The following is a 22,143-nucleotide window of genomic DNA, read 5'->3' as shown; positions in this document are numbered from 1 at the left end:
TAATATTTTACTAAAAATTAGTAAAAATTCTTACTAAGGTGAATTAGTAGCTCACTTTTCACTAATTCAAATTTAGAGTTGAATTTCTAAATGTTCGAATTAAAAAAAGATTGAATATTTCGAAATTCGAATTATCAAAAAATTCAAGTTTCAGAAATTCAAATTATTAAAAGTTTGAATTATCAAAAACTATCGAATTTTTTATAAATGTTCGAATTACAAAAACATTGAATTTTCAGAAATTCAAATTATCAAAAAATCGAATTTTTAGAAATTCGGATTATTAAAAGTTCGAATTTTTAGAAATTCGGATTATTAAAAGTTCGAATTTTTAGAAATTCGGATTATTAAAAGTTCGAATTATCAGAAAATCGAATTTCCAAAGTTCTAATTATCAAAATATAGATTTTTAAAAATACCAATTATTATTCGATCAATTTTGATAGTTAAATTTTTAAAAATTCTATATTTTCATATAATTTATGATTCTGCAAAAAAATCTAATGTTCATTTTTTTTTTTTTTGCTATTGGATCACTTTAGAAAATTTGCCCCATATATTTTAAGAATTTTTCTAGAGACTTCGCGGAACTTTCTTTATATATATACTTTATATAGAATTCTCGAGAAACATGAATTCTAAAGACTTTGTGGAGACTTCTATAGAAATTTGATTGAATATTCTTGACTTCATGGAATCTTCTATAGAAACTTTGTAGAAATTTGTTTTTTTTTTTTTAGAAATTTCATGAAACTTTCTGAAAGCTTTATACGGAACTTTCTAGAAAGAAGAAATGCAAATTAATGTAGATGTAAAAATAAAAAAAAAAAATTATGTGTTTGCAAATTTTTGTTTGTAAACAAAGAAAAGTAATGGAAAATTTTTTTTCTTTTAATTAATAGAAAATGCTTTCATTATTGCGTACTAAAAATAGTTAAAAAAGAAAGAGAACTTGTAAATTTGTTTTCAAACAATTTGACAAAAATATTTTTTTTAAATCATTGGAAACATTTTTTAATTCAACTTTGAATGTTTTTTTGAATTGTTTTCTTTTTTTTTATTGATCCTTGTAATAATCAATTCGAAAAAAATATAAGTGAAAAATAATATTATTTAATTAATTTCCAAATATTATGAAACGTGTCGAAGCAAGTTTACAATTAAACTTCCGAGCTGTTTGTTTACATTCAAGTACAAAGATCAATCAGTTGCAATTCGTGTCTTGACCTGTTTAGACGTGATAAATTTTGTAATTTTACAATCAAATTTGTGTTAATAATATTATATAAAATTATAAAATCGCAATCGTTTAAATTTGTAGAAAAATTATTTTGTTTTTATATTTTCTATCAGATTTTACTATCATTATCAATTTGTAAAATTGTTCACAAGTTCAAAAAAAAAGTTGTTTTAAAAAATTCAAATTTTGATAAAAAAAATATTTTCGTTTGATTTTAATTCTTTTAAAATAATGTGTCAGTGAAGAAAGTTTTTTTTATATTTAATAATTTGTTATTATTATGATTTTAGTATACTATTAAAATAGATTTAAACATAAATTTTTTCCCAAAAAGATAGAAATTAAAAAGTTTAAGTAAATATAAGTGAAAAATAAAATATCATTTAAAAATTATAATTTCCAAATATTATGAAATGTGTCGAAGAAATTTTTGCAATTTTATTACCTTTATATCTGAAATTTCGAGCTGTTTGTTTACATTGAAGTATACAAAGAGTATCAATATTTCTTGTGAATATTTTCGTTTTTTTTTTATTCGATATCAAAAAAAATTTTAGTCTTAAAATTTTTTTTTGTTAGTAAATTTTTTGTTCCGGGAGTGTTCAAAATTTTTTAATTCGATATGAAAAAAAATTTTTAGTTTTATTTTTTTTTTAATTTTTTTTTTTGTTAGTAAATTTTTTGTTTCGGGAGTGTTCGAAATTTTTAAAATCGCGATCGTTTAAATTTGTAGAGAAAGTATTTTGTTTTTTAATATTTAATCATAGTTTCGGGAGTGTTCGAAATTCTTTTAAATCGGGTGTGTTTCCATCAGATTTTATATCATCAAAAAGAAGATGAACCATCGTTTACAGGCTAAGGTTAGAGGCATTTATTTTTATAAATAATAATCACATGCAATATTGATTTTCTATCAAAAAAAATATTACACTAATTTTTGTTTACTCGTCATTAATTCAATTTATTAATTTTTTTTACGAAAAGGTACCGTTTTAAGGCCCATGAAAATATTTTTTAAACTTATTTCTAAATTTTAATTAATGAGAATTCGTTGACTAATTCATGTTAGAAATTTTCACTAATTTTTTGATAAATTATTACTATATTTGATTTAGTAATTTTTTTTTACTAACGTTTTAGTGAATAATGACTAAAAAAAATATTAGTAGAAATTTTCACTAATTAAAATTTAGAGTTGGTAAACTATTTTAAATAAATAACTTTATTTTCAAAACAATATAATCAATTTTCATTTGTTTCATTAAAACAATTTTCTATATTACTGAATTTTTATATAACCGAAAATTCACTTTATAGAATTTTTATTTGGCATAATTTTGATTTGCTCGAATTTTCATTTAACACAATTGGCATTTTAAAGAATTTTTATTAGGTTGAATTTCAATTGCATAGAATTTTCTTTCAGATGAATTTCCATTTGTTCGAATTATCATTTGATATAATTTCCATATAACCGATTTTTTCCTACAACAGAATTTTAACTTAACCGAAAAATCATTTAACAGAATATCTAATTGATAGAATTTTCATTTGTCCGAAATTGCAAATGGCCGAACAAACAATCGATTTCGGCGCGATTTTTAAAATCAACCAATCAAAAATTATCCATAAAATTGTGATTGGTTGATTTTAAAAATCGCGCCAAAATCGTTTGTTTGTTCGGCCATTTGCAATTTCGGACAAATGAAAATTCTATCAATTAGAAATTCTGTTAAATGATTTTTCGGTTAAGTAAAAATTCTGTAATATGAAAAATCGGTTATATGGAAATTATATCAAATAATAATTCGAACAAATGTAAAATTCATCTGAAAGAATAAAATGAAAATTCTATGCAATAAAATTCTACCCAATAAAAATTCTTTAAAATGCCTATTATGTTAAATGATAATTCGAGGAAATAAAAATTATGCCAAATAAAAATTCTATGAAGTGAATTTTCGGTTATATAAAAATTCTGTAATTTAGAAAATCGTTTTAATCAAAATTCTGCAAAATACTAATTCGAACAAATATAAATTCGGCTGAAAAATAATTATGAGAATTAAAATTTCATAAAATTAAAATTCTAACTAATGATTTTTAGAACATAATCATGCGTCCCAATTTAGATTATATTTTTTAAAACTTTCTCCTTTAATTTTATTATTGTTTATATTTGATGCAAAATAAACTAAAACACGAGAAATGTTTGTGTAAAATCTCGCAAACGTCCTGAGAAAATCAGTGAATGTAACTTGTTAATTATTCTCATTTTCTAATCAATCAGCAATAATTTATATTCAGGTTATACAGTGTAACATTGCCAACTATATCTAAAAGGCGTTAAACGAACACTTAAAATGTGTTTCAGTTCAATGCAAACAGTCCATTAATATTTATTGCTTTCTAAATCTCTACTATAACACGGTGGGAAATTATTCAGAAAATTTCCTCTTATCTTTTGTCAATATTTCCATTCATAATTTACAAATTTATAAAATTTATATTATATATGGGTCATTTCATATAAAATTTTCTTTCAAAATAGTTTTTTTTGACTGGAACATTTTTTTTATGAAATCTTTATGAAAAAATAAGAAAATGCGTATTTTTGTATTTTTTTATTTGATAAAAATAATGAAAGTTATGATTTTTTTAAATTTAACGTCGTCAGAAGCCGAATATTTTTGATACCTATTTTTGTCTTTTATACTAACATATAAAAAAATATTACATGTTACCTACATATTCAAAAAAAAATCGAGAAAATTTCATATGTAATATTTTTTTTATCTATTACTAGGACAGAAAAAAATATGTATTAAAAATATTCGGCTCCTGGCGACGTTAAATTTAAAAAAAAATCATATAACTTCCACAATTTTTTTCAATTCATAAAATAAAAAAATATGCATTTTTTTATTTTTCATAAAAATTTCAAAATAAAATATAAGTTTGTAAAATTAAATAATTATTTTTATTTATCGATTTTGAAAAAAGAAAATAGAAAAAAAATTCAACTTAGAACAGAGAGTGAATAAATGAATGAGAAAATTTCAACTTTATTATTAGTCATTATTATAAATCTGATCAATAACGGCTTATTATTTTTCGAATTATATAGGCATATCTAATTTTTTAAATGAAAGCTATTTAATTTTTTTGACTGAAAAAAAAAATTTCCTTTTACTAACAAGTGATGACAGACAATAATGATGCGTTACCTATTCGGTTAAAATAACATTATTATTCTCCTAAAATAACTTAAAAGGCTTATGTTATAAATTATATTGAATTGTTTATTTAACCTAAAAAATGTTAATTTTACAAAAATTTTACATCTTTTAATAAATTTAAGATTTTAGTAAAATTTCAATACTTATAACTTTCAAATTTGTTAAACAACTGTTATAAAAAAAAATTTTTTTTAGATTTTCTATTTTTGAATCTAGACTTTCTGCAGAAAATATTTCATATATAGCTTAAGCTATATGTAAAAAAAATGTTGAGAATATTTTATAAATAAACAAACTTTACTGAGTATAATAGCCCCAATAACGGGGCTATTATACTCATCACTTCAAGTTTCTATAACTCTGGTAAAAAAAAATTCTTTTCTTTGAATTTTGGTAAAGCACTGAGTAAAAAAGTAGCGTTTTTTTTTGAGTAAAATAGCCCCGATTGACGGTATACCTTTTTTTTCTCTAAAAAAGTAGAAAAAAAATATTTAAACGGATTTAAGAGATCTACTTAAATTTCTCGTGAAATCATCCATATATATATATTTCTTTTTATACAAATATTTCTTAACTGCATTGTCTATTTAAAAAGAAAATGATTTCTGTGCGATGACTTGTAATATTTCCAATTTAATAGGATGTTTATTTATAAATAAAAATGAAAAATATATTGATTCAAATTCAGTGAGGCGTGAAGCGTTTTATGACTCTTTACTGTTGTAAATCGTTGTATTTAAATATTCGCTTAAATTTATATTATTTTGACAACGTTGATGTTTTCTCACGAAATCATATATAAATTTCACCGCAAGAAGATAATTTACCGCAGGGAGGGACACGCCCAGGAATCCTGGCGAGTCTTATTAGGCAAAACCCCGCGGCACTTTACGATAATTACCTCTGATAGCACATAATTGGGATACAGAATGGAGAGTGACAAAAAGGAGAACTGCAAAGAGAAGTGCTCGTAACTGATTTATAATTATAACTGACCCAATTTTCGATTATTACTAAGAATTTTGTCGTCGCAAGTATAATATCAATATACTTTGATGTCACTTTTATGCAAGGCATTATGATTTTTATTATAAAAGTCATTCATTTATTATAGTGGATTAAAAATATATTTCAGTATAATTTTATATAAAATTACAAGATTCCACCGCACTGTGATAACAAATTGTTTCGACACGTTGAGAGATTTTTAAATGTTTTTTTTACAAAAGAAATTAATTAGTTTTACATACGGTGTGAAGGTAAGAAAAAAAAAAATTTCTTTCTTTAGGAGTTAAAAATTTTTTCAAGACGCATTTTTTTTGTTACTCGAATTAAATTAATGAAATAATTTCAACCTCTCGCAACTTTATAAATATTTCCATTTATTCTGCGTTTAAATTACAAGTTTTTCAAATACCAAGAGTAAAATAAAGTATTTAGTGAAATTTCTTGTAATATTTTAGTTTTGTAGGTTTTTTTACCTGCAGAACAAAAATTGTAAATGATAAAACTAAAAAAATTCACATTTTTTGTTCTGCAGGTCAAAAACTAAAAAAACTACAATGTTAGAAGAAAGAAGAAGGCAAGGTGCGCCAGAAGATGGATTAAATAAAAATGAATTTGCACTTAAAAATTCTTTTTGATTATGATTCTTAGATGAATAAAAAACATTTCTCAATAGTTTTTAAAATCAGTTTACGTTCCCGATTTAAATAAAATTGAGTTTTTATATAAAAATAGTGTTTTATGGGGAATCAGAATTTATTTAATCTAATAAATACTGTAATAAATGATAAAATAATTACTTATTTTCAATTTTACATATAAATAATTATATTGCTGTAGTGTTTGTGTCCGATTTTAAAAAATTAAATTATAATGTTAAAAGAACGATTTTAAGAGTGACAAAATTTATTTAGAGTCGAATGATCTTTGGAATTTTTTGGCAAGAAGAGACCTTTAATTATCGCTCTATAAAAACGGCACTAAACGTGAAAATGATAAACATTGATTTTAAAATACTTTCTTCTCGAAAGACGGACACTTTTTACAAAAGCAGCTAGAGATCCTTATCTTATATAAATTTCCTAAATACTAAAGATTATACGAATCCATACAAAAACACGATTGCAAAACGAAAAGTAATACAATGACAGGTACATTACCTCCTGCCGCCGTCAGATGGCAGCAGCATGCAGGGCGCACAAATTCGCAGCTGTTATTAGATTACTTTTCTACTTTTTGTTTTGCAACCATGTTTTTCTATGGATTCGTACAGTCTTTTGGATTTAGGAAATTTATAAGATGAGGATTTTGGCTGATTTTGTTAAAAGTGTTCGTGTTTCGAGAAAAAAGTATTTTAAAATCAATACTATTTCACGTTCAGAGCGATAATTAAAGCTCTCTTCTTGCCAAAGAATTTCAGATACCGTTCGACACTCTTAATGCATAAATATAAAAACGAAACAAGAAAATAACTTCATTGTTAATAAATGTATATGAACCCAAATCTAAGACATCTATTATCTATACGCATATAAGTATACATTAAATAAATTCTGGTTCCTCATAAAATACTATTTTTAAATATTTAAAACTCAATTTGTTATAAATTGGGCACGTAAGCTGATTTTAAAACTTATTAAAAAAAGTTTTTTATTCATCTTAGAACCATAATCAAAAAAGAATTTTTAAGTGTGAATTCATTTTTATTTAAACCTCCTTCTGGCGCACCATGAAGGGCCTATAAGGCCTGTTTTCCGCCCCTTTGAAATTTTCATTCAAGTAATTAAAACTAATTTTTAGCCAAAGAAAAATTATATTTTTGATGTTTTGAGTATATTAACCCCTAAATAATAAGGATTTTGTATTAAAAAAATCGCTCAAAAATAAATAACAAAAATATTTTTAATTATGAAGTGATTGGCTTGAAAATCGTTACTCGGGGGTTTTCGTGAACGCTGATTACGAATCTAATGTTAGCGTTTTTCAAAATTCAAAATAGCAGACGACTTTTGTAAAAAATGATCTAATTGACTTGAAAATCGTTACTCGAAGGTTTTCGGGATCGCTGATTACGAATTTGATGATAAAAATAATTTTTTTTTATAAAAGTCGTCCGACATTTTGAATTTTGGGAAACTAACATTAGATTCATAATCACAGTAAAAACCTGGGCTCATTTTGATTCGCAGCAAAAATGAACCAATGCTAAAACACATAGAACGTGGCGTCACCTACTTGACTCATTTTTGCTGCGGATCAAAATGATCCTGCTGGCTGGTACATTTTGAGCTCGGGTTTTTACTGTGATCAGCTACCCCGAAAACCCCCGAGTAGCGATTTTCAAGCCAATTAAATCATTTTTTTTTTATGAAAGTCATCCGCCATTAATAAAAAATTTTTCTTTTTGTATTTAGAATTTGGTAGAGTGTATTAAAATTATTTTTCAGAAAATTAAAATGTCTCATTGATTATAATTGTAGGGAGAGATAGTGTGTTATTTGAAAAAAAAAATTCTCGCGAAAGGTGGTACTTATTATTTTTTTTATCACGTGAATTGAGTGCGTTCACCTTTTATATGATTCGATCTGGGTGAAATATTTAAGCACGAAATGGATCCACATCTTTGTCGTCGTCAGTTATGAATAACCGTCCGCCAAAGAAAGTCTTGCGAGGTTCCATTATGTAAATGGAATTCACGGCAAGTTTCTTAGCATTTTCGATTATGAAACATACATATGGCCATATCATATACGTATGTATATATGTAGTCATAATTTTTTTGCAATATATATATATATATTTTTCAGAATGGATCGTCATTTAAAATGTCAATATATAGTACGTGAATTTTTATATACGCGGTAACTTATGAGGAGCAAAATCGCACTTTTTAATTATATTATCATATTGAATTAATTTATATTACATTCCTTTTAATTTTGTCATCACATTCAGTTGTGTACATTTTAGTATTATGTCTTTGTATTTCTTGTCTGAAATTTTACATTGTTTTTCCCACCCGTGTATAGAAATTTCATTTTTTTTCTAGGTCAGTTTTATATTTAACAGTGTTCTTGTATAGGGAAAAACGCAAGAAAATTGTGACGCTCGTAATTATATCAGAAATTAATATTGTTTGCAGATCTGGAGAAAATCTTACAAGAACCCCCTACGTGCGAATTTAGGTTGGCCGCCAGAGTTTGATGGTTGGCCTAATTTTGGCATACAAAGTTTAGTCTGCCAAATTTGAACCAACTTTGGCATTTACAAGTGCCCATGGTTGGGCCAATATTGACAGCCAACCATGGGCTGCAGAGTTTAGCCAACCTTAACCAGAGTTGGGCCAACCATCGGCAAAACTACAGAAAACATAGTTTAACCTACTGAGGAGCTTTGGTTGGCCAAACTCTCGGCCTTGGTTGGCCCGACTGTCGTTAGAACTTGTCAATACGTAATGTAACCAACTTAAAATTTTTGGTTGGACAAACTCTGGGCCTTGATTGGCTCGACGGTTATTGGCAAAACTTTTTGAAATGTGTTTTAACCGGTTTTTAAAATTATTGGTTGGTCAAACTCTGGGCCTTGGTTGGTCCAACGGTCGGTAAAACTTGTCAATACGTAACTTAACCTACTCAAAATTATTGGTTGGCGGACCGTTATCATTTGTATAGTTAGCCCAACCTTTGGCATGCGAAGTAGGGCTTAATCATAGGAATAATGACCGACCAAAAATTCGCACCTGGGTATCCAACTGCACTGAAAGAAAATTCATACTACTAAGTATTAAACTCATATTAGAGTTTAATATAAATGTTACAATTTAGGGAAAAAGTGCACCTATACTGATTACTATTACAGTTTTTATGAAAATATATAATGAATTTAAGAGTAACTATTATTTTAAGAAATAAGAATTAGTATATTTATTTTAAAAATTAGTATTTTCTTTATGAATTCACAGAATACGAAATATTATAATAAATGATTTCACAAAATAGTAAGAAAAATAACATATATCCGTATACTTATTTCACATTTTGTAAAACTTTATATTAAAAGTCACGGATTTTCCCGAGAGACTACGAATTTAACCGAAGTTCTGTCTGTTTGCGGCTTCGTGTCCTACTCGAACTTCTACGACTTGATCCGATTTTCGAAAGTGTTGTTAACCAGCAGAACGTACCTATCAACTGTCAACACACGTGTTTCAAATGTTTATAGTGTTTTAAATTCTTTTTAATTTAAATTTATTTTCAATTTATAAAAAATGTTTTATTAAAGTTATTTAATAATAATAAATTTATTATTAATTATTAAATTTATTATTATTTTTATTAATTTTTATTTTTTGATGTCATCTTTACAATTATTTAATTTTTATAACAATCATAATTTTTAATCTGAAAAAAAAGAAAAATCTATATAAACAATTAATAATAAAAATGAACCCAGCGTAACCTCTATAAAATTACACCATTGGCACTATTTTTTATTATTAAGTTATTATAAGTAAACTTCTTTCTCGCAAGTGGTAAAAATATTTAGTAGTTAGTATATAAGAAAACGATATATGCCGACCCCCAGCGAAATTTATCGTTATGCGTGTAGAATTGTAAGTGTAGGTTTCGTTGCGATCGTGTAATGTCTATGTATAAGCGAAATGAACGTGCGTGTTCATTAGTATGTGTATTAACCTGTATCATAAGTGTGAATGTGTTGTTCCTAGTCTCACTCCTCTTCCTCCCGAGAATTAACGGAAACGTCCGACAGTTTCCGCTTTTTTTCCCTTTTCTTCCGACATTCTGAATTTTTCGTATAAAGTTTTACAAATATTAGAACGCTACATTCCATATAATGCAACAACTCGATGAGAATTTAATATAATATTTTCAAATATTGGTAATCTTTTTACGTTCTTTCTACAATAATTATTAATATTTGAAAAAAGATTTTAAGTTGGAACTTTAATATAAAGTATATTGAGTTTTAATAAAAAGTACACTTTTCCCTAAATTCTAAAAGAATATATTAAAATGTAATACGCATTTTGTTATTTTTTCCTATGAAATTTCTTTCAGTGTGTGTATTAAAGTTAGCTAATTATTTACTCCAACAAAAAATTATACACAAAAAACAAAACGTTGTCCATTCATGACTACATTTCCCAATAAATTTATTTGGTTTAGCCAATCAAAATTTGGTTGTTTCAAATAAAAATGTTTCTGATTATAATTAGATATAAAAACTATTTTTGTATAATGTATTCCCTTAACATTGAAGTCTTGTAACGTTCTATTTAGATTTCAATGTTATCTTTTATAATTTAAGATACTTTAAATTATATATAGAGAAACTGGCGGACAAGAGAAAATCTTGTGTCGTTTTATATATATATAATATATGAAGGAGGTTATAATTTTAATATATCACTGTTCATATGTATATATAGAAATTTAATGCATGTTTAAAACTTCAATATGCGTCTAAAAAGGCAGAGAAATATACGATTTTGTACTTTATGAAGGTCCTTATGAGCTTTTTTTTCAACGAGGGTGCCGTACGTACATATAAGACATGAAGAATATTGATAATTTAGTGGTAATATGAAAATTATATGTCTAACATATATTTTGCCTATATATATTTATAATACACTGAGATTGTAGAAAAGAGATAAATTTTTATTATATAGAAAGGACTCGTTGCACGCTCTCATGCAAAACATTTTAATTGAATTTAGGATCAGAAATGGCAACATCCAAGGTAGTTTCATTTCTTGAAAATCCATTAAAATATATATAAATGCAATATCAAATTCAATTAAATTAATATTATTTAAAGAAATTCATTGCATAATGAAAGATAAAATGTATAGTTTTCGGTCTAGTTGATTATTTCAGGATATATTGTAAATTTTTCATAGTTTGTTCTTTCAAAATACCTTTTATAGATATTTAGATGTATTTTCAGATTTCTGCATGGGAAAATGAATAAAGTAACTTTTACTACTTTAAAAGTAAAACCTGAACTATCTGCAGTTTCTGAGTATTTCTATCAATTTTTACTTCCGAAATAGTAAAATTTACTCCTGAAATAGAAAATTTATTCCGGAAATAGTCAATTTTACTATTTCTAGAGTAAAAATTGACAGAAATACACAGAAACTGTGTATTTTTTATACTATTACAAACTACTTATTCCGAATTAGTTTAAACTTATTTGGAATTTTTTTTATCTCAGTTCAAAAGTATTCTGGACTAGTTCAATCTTATTTCAAACTTTTTTTTTATCCCAGTACAAACTAATTCCGAACTAATTCAGACTTATTGCGGACGGTTTTATTTCAGTAAAAAGTCTAAACTATTTTTTTTTTTTTAACTAATTACGAATTATTTTCATTTTGAAATCCGGATAGTTTTTTTGTTTTGTTATATTTTAACTGGATTTGAAATAATGTAAACTGTCCGTTGGAGTGAGAATTTTAAGAGATAAGGAACTTTCGAAATACACGTGTAATTTAAATCAATTCAAATGCATTTTGTGTAAATATTGTCAGTATTTTATTAACGTTTTGTTTGACCAACATTGTTTTTTTTTACTTCTGTGAGTTTATTATTAGTTGTAATAAAGTGAACTTAAACTACAGTTAAAATATCATATACTATATACTAAAAATATCTGCATTTCTTTGGTCAAATATAATTGACATAATTGTTGAATGTAAAAATCGTTTTTGTATATATATGTGCGCGGTAACTTGTAATTTGCATTGTTGATATTTATGAAAGCAATTAAGAAAAAGAGAGCAGGCTAAAAAAAATTTCGTTATAAAGGCGTCGCATTGCACTTTAAATTATAATTTTAAGAAACAGACATAGTAGGGTTTATATATTTTATGACTTAATTCACATGATCAATAAAAATTTTTCTCAATCATTTCACGTGACAAATACTTTACCTCAAAATCGTTATAAACTCTCTAAATCTGAATTAGTAAAAATGTTTACTAATTTGAATTAGTGACTCACTTTTTGCTTCTGAATTAGTAAAATTTTACTAACAATTAGTAAAATTTAACTAATTCAGAAGCAAAAAGTGAGTCACTAATTCAAATTAGTAAACAATTTCACTAATTCAGATTTAGAGAGAAAATTAACAGCAACAAATTTTATCCTAATTGAAGGAGCCACCGTCTATGTGAATTAGTATTAGTTAAAATTATCTGCAACAAAATTTATCCAGCATTCTTTCTGTAAGTTATTGCTATAATTCAATTAATATACATAACAAAAATGAGTACAGATTTTTTTTTGTGAAATTGACGTGAAGTTAAAATTAATTAAAAATACACTTCCTAAATTACTCAGCATAATGGATATTAAAATTGAGTTTTTTTTATCGATTTTTATTATTATTATTATTAATTACTTTATTGTTCTTTGAGGTCGAAATCCAGATCATCACGAATCGAAAGTTCCCCTAAAGGAATTCAGTATCATTAATAATAATCGAAAGCGTTTCTGTTTGACGATTACAAGGCCATTATATTTAAAAAAAAAAAAAAAAAAAAAAAAAAAATTAAAAAATTTGCAAAGTTCACGCCAGGAAGATGTACGAGTATATAGAATATGAAATGAGTAACGGCTACTCATCATTAGAATCGATTGACACGAATAATGGTATCCCTAGCGGTAATGACTTTTTGCCAATCAGTAATACAAGTGAACTTTAGAAATTCTTTGGTGGCTTATATATATGAATTATGCAAGTTTCAAGAATAATAATCTTCTCTACATCATAATTCGCGCAATCATAAATAATATCTTCCAAGATTTATTTTACAAATTTTTCATACATTAAGAAATTAAGAAATTTTAACCAAATTTTTTAGCTATTGGACAATACAGTTTTTTCAAATAATTTTACTTATTTATTTTTTTAAATAATTTATTTTGCATTTTTCTATATTCCTGACGAAAGTTTTGGATTTATGTTTAATTAATTTTTATATATTAAGTATTATTCCGAGGCAATTCGAAATTTATTTTCAAGAAAATAAGTCAGCGACGCGAAGATGGACGGTTTTACTCGATTTTTTTTTTTGTAAGAAAATGAATGAAATTTTTTTATTTTAACTTTTTGCATCATATTAATCTATATTCGAAGAACATTTCGTAATATTTTTGTTAAAAAAATAATAAAAATTGTAAGCGGTATAACGAATTTAGTGTGGAGACAAAAAGTCTCCTAAAGGTGGACACGATAAGTCCCGACAGCATCATTTGAAATCAAAAAACCAAAAACATTTCGTTAGTAGATGAGTTTGTTTAGTACTTGAGCGAGAGACATTTAAAAAAAAACTTTAAAAAATTCTATTTTAATTTATTGTATTTATGGAATTGGAAGTAAAAATTTATTTTTTAGGTTAGAAACTTATGAATTGATAATTGACATAAATGCCAATCATGAAACAAAAACATTAATGGCGCCACTGTCTGAAAACTAACGATAATGGCGCCAAATTTAAAGGACTCGATTTTTTTTTTTTTAATTAACATTTTCTTATAAGCTATAAGAATTGCAAATAATAATTTTAAATTTTCTCACCTCAAATTTAATATTTATTTTTAATGGGCATTAATTTGGACAAATTAAAATTATATTGAACATAAAAAATCTTTAGTTCTCAAGCAAAAATTTATAACCGGCGCAGTGTTGCGCCAGTACTGGCAATTACTGGCAAAGTACTGGGAGTTGATTATGTAATTTGATTTGACTTTGACGTCAAAGTCAAATTTATTTTTTGATTGCAATACGTCAAATTGCTATCAAAAAATAAATTTGAATGCGACGTTAAAATGAAATAAAAAATTAAATTTTAATTTAACGTTAAAGTTAAATAAAACAATGAATTTGTTGAATTAAATTTGACATTGACGTTAAAATGAATTTGATTTTGACGTCAAATCAAATTACATAATCGACACCCTGACCGACAATATTGAACCAATACTGGCATATTTTTGGGATGATAACGTTTATTAGTACTGGACATTAGTAACTGCCGTGCGAAATAAAAACTTAATTAAGTCATATTTTGTTCGAACGGAGAAAATGACGAAAAACTGTTTGTATTTAAAAACCTAATGTAATATAAATAATTCTTTAATCTAACTTCACTTCCTAGGTAATTTGATAGAGTTCTTTTTAATTCTGAAGTCAAAAGTTAATTATTTAAACAAATTATATTAAATAATTGACTTACGTTTTATTTTTTAAAAGCAAAACTTGGTTAACTCGAGTTACGTAGTGCTTTTCGAAAAGGTAGGCGAGCGCGAGCCTTCGTTCAGAAGTAAGAACTTAGTTAACTCAAGCTAAATGCATGGGATTCCGAATTCACCCGACGAAAATCCGAACTTTAACGAAGTTGACTTACGCTTGCTCCCATCGAAATGCAGTGTCCGGCTCATGCCACTTTTCGAAAGAGAAAACACTCAAGTCGAGTTAACTAAGTTTTTATTTCGTATCTTATGCTCGATCTCAACGCTTCCTACGATTTTTGGACTACTTAACTCGAGTTAACTGAGTTTTTATCAAGTATTCTTTCATTTTCTGGGTTTTTGTAGATTTTTAATAACTATTTTTTGCAATAAATAATTAAAATAAAAAATTTTTAATAACGTAATCAGACGCAGTTTTTTCTTACGAATCCATTGATACCAAAAACTCATTTTTTTCAAAAATATGACTTAACTAAGTTTTTACATCGTACGGCAGAGTACTGGCGTTCAGTACTGGTTCAATACTGGAATTTAGCAGTAATTCTATATTTTGCCAGTACGGGCAAAATTATAGTAACTAGTAGTAAGCCAGCACTGGTAGATAATCAAAATTCAGGGTTCTTTTTGCTTTTTACATTAATTGAGCAGCTGGATCGAGGAACCGACTCTTCGCTCGAACGCGCTCATACCATTAACTAGGTAATGATAATAAATTAATATAATAACTTTTAAATTGTTATTTTTTTATATTAACATTTTACTCTTTATTTTATTATTCAAATATTTTCTTCAAATATTATAAAATATATATTTATTTGTATTTCTTTAAATTACCAAAATTTAATGAAATTATTGGTTAAAGTAGAGTTTATTTGATTCAAATATATTTTTTCAGTGTAAGAAAAATAATTTGAGAACTTCATTAATTATGTATTTTTTTTTTATTAAAAAGTTTTAATATTAAATTTAAATTTCATAATTTCGTTAACGAACGCATTGCAGTAATCGAAAAGAAGTATTAAAATAATTTTAAAAAAATATGTATGTAAATTTAATTTCTAACCAACAAAAATACACAATTTTCACGTCTATGAAGTTGGCGTCGACGCTCAACGTCGAAAATTATTTTTCACGGGACCAAAAATAACAAATCATTTTTAAAATGTTTTGGGTTCACATAATACCTTGAAAAGTATTTCTTAAGGTATTACATATTTGGACCGAAAATCTTTAAAAAAAAGTAATTTGCCATTTTTGGTCCTGTGAAAAATAATTTTCGGCACTGAGCGTCAACGCCAACTTCATGGAGGTCAATTTTGATAATTTTTCTTGATACTGGCATTCGGTATTGAATTAATACTGACCGAGTACTGAATTGCCATTACTGGCTCAATAATACTGGCACAGTATTGGAAAATACTGGAATGCCGGTATTGACTTGCAGTATTGGCACATTACAGAATTTAATCCATATCAGTACTGAACCATTACTGGTAAGTCAACTGTCGGACAGCCAGTATTGGTGCGTGATTGTGCCTGTTGTCAATATCGGCGTTTGATAGAAATTTTTACTTGGGTTGCTACCAATATAAGAAACTTAAAATATTAAATATAAGTACTTTATTTATTATTTATTTAATATTAAATACACTAGTAAAAATTTAATAAATTACTACAATTAAATTGTTGTTTTAGCTCGGTCAATATAGATTGTAAAAAGAAACAATTTCTGCCAATTTCTGCCATACTCTACTTAAAATGTAATAAATTTTAATATATTTCTATTTGTATTTTAAATATTATTTATTAACATACATTACCAGAGTTATTATATAAATATATTAAAAGGATCTATATTTCTTTCAAAATTCACCTAAATCTCTCATAACATTAATGAAGTAATTCATTAATATTTTACATAATTATTATAATAAATAAACCTTTTGTTTAAAAGTAATAATAATTTATTAAAATTTTCCTACTTGGTTAAATAGATATTTTGTATTTTATTATTTAGAAAATGTTTTACGATGCACATAAGTCATTTGTGTAATAAATTTTCTAATGAACTTGTGGTCAATCACATACAATGATCTTAATTTATATAGAAAACGTGTAGGTACTTTGAACAATAGAAATAAAGTGTATTTTTTATATTGTGCTCAAAATTTATTATAAAATGAAATTATTATTATTATATTGTTTATATAGATTTAGAAAGAAATTTCAATCTTATAGCTCTTATTTTGTTGAAGACTAAAAGATTTTTTTTCGATTTTAAATAGCTGTAAACGAGAAAATGTCGGAAGTACAATAAATCAAGCTGTGAGAATTAAAAAAAAAAGGCCGACGTGCTTTTATCTGACGGTTCAAATGCCAGGACGAGCAAGAAACTCTCTTGGCAAAACATTTTAGCGGAAGTTGAAAGTCTAAATTCTTCGTCTCGACACATTGTAAAATTGTTTTTCTAAATCTTTATATCTTTCTTCATTCCTACGTTAATTCTTCATAAAAAGTTTTTTTTTTTTTGCTTTCGTGCGATTCATAATACTCTAATTACAAGTTTCATTATAAATATGAGAATATAGTTAAATAATAATAATACTAATAATAATAATAATAATAATAATAATAATAATAATAAAAATAGAAAAAGCATTTTTATATTTGAAAAGTACACTCAGAAAATTTTTGCTGTCACATCAAATTACGTTCGCTAATATAGGGAAAGCGAACAAATTTGCTGTTGGGTCAAAAAAGTTTACTGTGACAGTCAATTTTAAAAAATTAAGTCTAATATTGTTTATCACAGCAAACTTTTTCGTTGTCATAGAAAAAATTTAACTGTGGTTACTAGTTTTGATGGGACGCATGATTATGTTCTAAAAATTATTACTTAGAATTTTAATTTTATGGAATTTCATTTGACATAATTATTTTTGAGCCGAATTTTTATTTGTTCAAATTAGTATTTTGTAGAATTTTCATAAAAACGATTTTCTATATTACAGAATTTTTATATAACCGAGAATTCACTTCACAGAATTTTTATTTGTTCGAATTTTTATTTGCTCGAATTTTCATTTAACATAATAGGCATTTTAAAGAATTTTTATTGGGTAGAATTTTATTGCATAGAATTTTCTTTCGGATGAATTTTCATTTGTTCAATTTATCGTTTGATATAATTTCCACATAACCGAGTTTTTCCTACTACAGAATTTTTACTTAACCGAAAAAATCATTTAACAGAATTTCTAATTGATAGAATTTTCATTTGTCCTAAATTGCAAATGGTCGAACAAACAATCGACAGAAAGATTTCGGCGCGATTTTTAAAATCAACCAATCACAATTTTATGGATAATTTTTCATTGGTTGATTTTAAAAATCGCGCCGAAATCTTTCTGTCGATTGGTTGTTCGGCCATTTGCAATTTCGGACAAATGAAAATTCGATCAATTTGAAATTCTGTTAAATGATTTTTCGGTTGAGTAAAAATTCTGTTGTATGAAAAATCGGTTATATGGAAATTATATCAAATAATAATTCAAACAAATGGAAATTCATCTAAAAGAAAATTCTATGCAATGAAATTCTACCCAATAAAATTTTTTTAAAATGCCTATTATGTTAAATGAAAATTCGAGCAAATAAAAATTCTGACAAATAAAAATTTGAACAAATAAAAATTCTGTGAAGTGAATTTTCGGCTATATATAAAAATTCTATAATATTGAAAATCGGTTTGATGAAAATTCTACAAAATACTAATTCGAAGAAATAAAAATTCAGTTAAAAAATAATTATGACAAATGAAATTTCATAAAATGAAAATTTTAACTATTGATTTTTAGAACATTATCATGCGTCCTTTTTTGATATATCCGATAGCAAACATTTGTAACTTTCGTGCAGAAAAATTGATCCACTTTACTACTATAGTTACAATTACCATACACAGAAAGAAACTGAACTCATAATGAGCCGTGTAGGCGGCTCATTTTGATGTGCAACAAAAATGAACCAGGTTGGTGGCGCCACTGTCTATGTCGTTTACCATTGGCTCATTTTGATTTGCAACAAAAATGAGACTAGGTTTTTTCTGTGTACCTTAGTACTGATTGTTATAATAAATATCAAATATAGAAATGAAAGAATAAAAAGTATATTTTTTTTTGTACTCAAATTTCGAACTGTGGAGAAAAATTTGTGTTATGTGTTTAATAATAAATTGACCTTAGAAAAGTGGCTGGCATTGAAAATTGAGTCCAGAATATTATATGTATATATATGTGAAGTTTATATACTACAATTCTGAATGTATATAATTACATAAAACATCAGTTGAATGTGTGTAACAAACACACGAGGTTGTTGAGCATCTCATAAATGCATATATTAATTGACAGGACTGCACGCAATATTCGCAGTAAGAGTGGTCCTTTTCTCTCAGCAGTAGGAGGAAGATGACATTCACGCGTTCATCTCGCTAGGCTTTTTTTGCCAAGTATTTTATCTGATTCTTACAATATATATATATATATATATATAGAGGGTCACTGGATTTCTGATATTTATTTGTGTGCGTGTATGCATGCATCTCTGTATGTGCAAGTTGTAAAAGTGGTTCTTACATAATATACGCCGCAACCTGTCCTCTTGAGTCGCCAGGACCCCTTCGTTGTCATATTCATGTACGTATAAGGAATAACCTGCTGCATACATTCTTACACGTTGATACTTAACGGCGACCTGATGTGTATTTTTGCTGCCCTCAGTTCAAATGATTTGCTCGAGTGCTCTGTTGAAATTTCACGGGTTTCCTACTCCTTTTTTTAAATAGTACATTCAAAATCATTGCTTTTATCCTAAAATTTGATTTCTTTTTTCTTCTCTTTTTTTATATTTTGATTTGCTTTAAATTTGTATAATTTTATAAATTGCTACCAAAAATAATCATGTAAAAACAAAGTTTAAGAAAAAAAATATTTAAAAATATCGAAAGATCTATCGATCAAGGATCTATGGATCAATGATCTATAAATCAATGATCAATGGATCAATGATCTATGGATTAAATATCAATTTGACTAAGAATATACACTAATTTTCGATTATCTTTAGATAAAAGATGGATGGATTAAGGATCAATGATCTATGGTTTGGGATCACAGATCTATAGATCAAGGATCTATATATCATTGTTCTATTAATTAAATATTCATAAATTATGAATTATCTTAAATTTAAAATAATCTTTAATAATTATCTTTAAATAAAAATCGTTTGATTACGGATCTATAATCTATGATTCAGAGGTCAAATATCTATAGATCAATGATCTATGGATCGATATTCTATATTAATCAATCATCTTTAGATAAAAGATCAATGGATTAAGGATCAATTGATTAAGGATCAATGATTTATGGATCTATGATCTATGCCTTAAGGATCTATGGCTTAAGAATAAACGCATAATCTGTCTAGTATCTAATTTAATCGATATTAGTTATCAATTTGATATATGAATCAAGATTCTTTGAGTTAAATATCTATGTATTAGTGATTTATAGATAATTGATACATAGATCAATGATCTATAGATCTGTAGAACAATAATCTATGGTTTAAGGATCTATAGATTATGGATATATTAATCAATGGCAATGTCAAGGATCAATCGATTAGAGATCTATGGATCATTGGAAAATATAAATTAATGATCTATAGATCAATGATCTATAGATCAATGCTAAATAGTTTATTGCTCTATGGATAACTAATCTATGAATTAATGTTTTACCGATAAAAAAGATTTATAGATAAAGGTTTAATGGATAAATAATAAATGATTAATTTATATCAATGATCTATCAGAGAAATAAGATTTCTTTGATTTAAACATTTAAAGAAACTAATTTCTTTGATTCAAAGAAATTTTAATAATAATTTTTTTTGAATTAAAATTTATTTGTTTATTTGTATCAAAGAAAAATTTTTTCAAAAAAATTGATTTCTTTGAATTAAAGAAATCTTTTTTCTGGGTGTATGGCTCTATAAACTATAGTGGAATGACGCAAACAAATTATTATTATTATTATGTTTTATAGCGAAATAAAACAATAAATTGTCTCCGATTTAAGACTATCAGATTTGATTGTCAATTTTATTTAAACATTTAAAATCGTAAAATGCGTGTGAATTTCGAGAAAAAAAATTCTTATTTTTTTTTTCACGTAAATAATATTTGCATTGCAAGAAATAATTCATTTACATAATTGTTGACTATATATTTACATTTGCATCAGCAAATTCTATTCTTAGTTGAAAATTGCTTTTAGCCACGAAAAATGTATGTCCTGAGTTTGTTAACATGGTATATAAATTTATTTTTATTGTCATATATATTTTATGCATAACCTGTCTTATATTTCTAATGAGAAAAATAATTTCTTGAAAATTCTGCAATGAATTTTGAATAATTTAGAAATGTCCATCTGATTTGAATTTTCTGGTATTATACTATATATTATATAATATTTAGGTATTCCTCTTTTTTTTATAAACAAAAAAAGAATTAGTACTTATTGAGGGAAAACTTTTTTTTTTAATTTTAATGAAATTGAATATATAATATTATTTATCTCTGTAATGAAGATTAATGTTGAGCATATAATTAAAATTTTATCACAGAGATAATTTTTATTATATTATATTAATTTAATTTAAATAGTTTATTTTACTTTTGAAAGAAATTTGTGAATATTTTATTATTAAAATTTATAGAATACGTAAAATAAAGATAACGAGATTTTTGGGGAAAAGAATGAGGACTTGACTTTACATTTTTTTTTTTTTCCTATTAATTATATATGGAATATTTTTTATTTTATATTTATATTTAAAATTGAAATTATTTTCTATTTAGGACATTTTTTTTTTTAAAAAAAGGAAGAAAAATGAAAATAAATATTCAGTAGCAAAAGTTAAGGAATTATATATGTTAAAACTTATCTTTTTTATATTTTATACACAAGATGATAAAGCACTGGCATTGATTTTAAATGACATTACTTTCTACTCGAAAATTTATATATTTTTTACTATCACTTTTTTATGTGATTCTTATATACATACAACCAGTTTTTATTAAAGATTTCTAAATAAATTATATTTAAAGTAAAATTTATATATTAATATTTTTATATTGTGTTTTAAAAAGTAATGAATTTAAATATATTATTAAAAATTATAAAAAATACTTTCCTGTAACAAATTTCTATAAATTATATTATTTTCATAATATAGTAAATAAATAAATAAATATAATATTTTGAATGTTATTAAAATTATTTTAAATTCTGAATATTTT

At 25.4% G+C, this 22,143-nt stretch overlaps 1 protein-coding gene across 3 annotated transcripts in view; it reads left to right on the top strand.

Moving 5' to 3' along the window:
• LOC127288385 (angiopoietin-4) overlaps positions 1-22,143 on the top strand; it is a 232,495-nt gene that overhangs the window by 58,828 nt on the left and 151,524 nt on the right. Inside the window, exon 1 of one of the 3 annotated variants that reach the window (XM_051315798.1) lies at positions 1,992-2,100. The exons of the other annotated variants lie outside the window; for them this stretch is intronic. The gene's annotated coding sequence lies outside the window, so the exon portion shown is untranslated. Of the gene's footprint in view, positions 1-1,991; positions 2,101-22,143 lie in introns of those variants that run through there. 3 annotated transcript variants of the gene reach the window in all.

The sequence above is a fragment of the Leptopilina boulardi genome, unplaced genomic scaffold (assembly GCF_019393585.1).
Source record: "Leptopilina boulardi isolate dan_hultmark-lab unplaced genomic scaffold, ZJU_Lbou_2.1 LbouV2_384, whole genome shotgun sequence".
In the NCBI taxonomy this organism is placed as follows: Eukaryota; Metazoa; Arthropoda; class Insecta; order Hymenoptera; family Figitidae; genus Leptopilina; species Leptopilina boulardi.
Note: the sequence above shows the minus strand (reverse complement) of the source record. Positions and strands in the feature narration are given on the sequence as shown.